At 23.8% G+C, this 1,168-nt stretch overlaps 1 non-coding gene across 1 annotated transcript in view; it reads left to right on the top strand.

Moving 5' to 3' along the window:
* The first annotated feature begins 446 nt into the window (after positions 1-446).
* Positions 447-1,168, top strand: part of LOC128871384 (large subunit ribosomal RNA) — a 3,990-nt gene continuing 3,268 nt past the window's right edge. The window contains exon 1 of the ribosomal RNA XR_008455934.1: positions 447-1,168. This exon is cut by the window's right edge and continues 3,268 nt beyond it. This is a non-coding gene — a ribosomal RNA (large subunit ribosomal RNA).

Here is a 1,168-nt window from a genome sequence, read left to right as displayed (position 1 = left end):
GTTGTAAGACTATGCTAAATAAGTTGCTTATTCTTTTATAAAAATAATTGAATTTAAGCAAATGTGTATATTATTGGATTTTAAATAATTCATAATATTAATAGCAAAAAAATAAAGATTATATAATGAATTTTTTATTTATTATATATATTCTTAAAAAAAAAAAAATCCTCTCAAATAAAATGAAATAAAAATTTTGAATCTAAGTATTCTCTTTAAAAAATTTTCATATTATTTATATATATATAAAATATTAATTTATATATGTAATTAAAGGAGGAATGTCTAGCATAAAAATTAATTTTTTTTTATTCTAGAATTGCCTCATTTTACATAATTATTATTTATAATATATATTTATATAAAAGGAAAAAAAGAAAAATAGAGATGAAAAGATGATATAATTATTTATTAAATTGTGTGAGAAGATAAAAAATATTTTAAAACAACCTCAACTCATATGGGATTACCCCCTGAATTTAAGCATATTAATGAGGGGAGGAAAAGAAACTAACAAGGATTTTCTTAGTAGCGGCGAGCGAAAAGAAAATAGTTCAGCACTAAGTCACTTTGTCTATATGTCAAATGTGAGATGCAGTGTATGGAATATCTTAATATCTAGTATGAGAAATTAACGATTTAAGTCCTTCTTAAATGAGGCCATTTACCCATAGAGGGTGCCAGGCCCGTATAACGTTAATGATTACTAGAAAGATATTTCCAAAGAGTCGTGTTGCTTGATAGTGCAGCACTAAGTGGGTGGTAAACTCCATCTAAAACTAAATATAACCATGAGACCGATAGTAAACAAGTACCGTGAGGGAAAGTTGAAAAGAACTCTGAATAGAGAGTTAAATAGTACGTGAAACTGCTTAGAGGTTAAGCCCGATGAACCTGAATATCCATTATGAAAAATTCATCATTAAATAATTAAAAATAATGTGCATTTTTTTCATATAAGGACATTGTAATCTATTAACATAATAAAGTATTTATCAAAAGATCATTGGTGATATTAAGTTTATTTAAATTAATTTGCTTTTTAAGCATATTAACATAGAATAAATACTAATGATTTGATAAAGTGTTGATAGATTTTATTATATATAATGCTAAAATTCATTTTTTGAATTTTACAAAAAATTTAATATCTATGATATTAATATTT

Source organism: Anastrepha ludens, unplaced genomic scaffold, assembly GCF_028408465.1.
Source record: "Anastrepha ludens isolate Willacy unplaced genomic scaffold, idAnaLude1.1 ptg000178l, whole genome shotgun sequence".
NCBI classification, from domain to species: Eukaryota; Metazoa; Arthropoda; class Insecta; order Diptera; family Tephritidae; genus Anastrepha; species Anastrepha ludens.
This window is presented reverse-complemented; position numbering and strand designations above follow the sequence as displayed.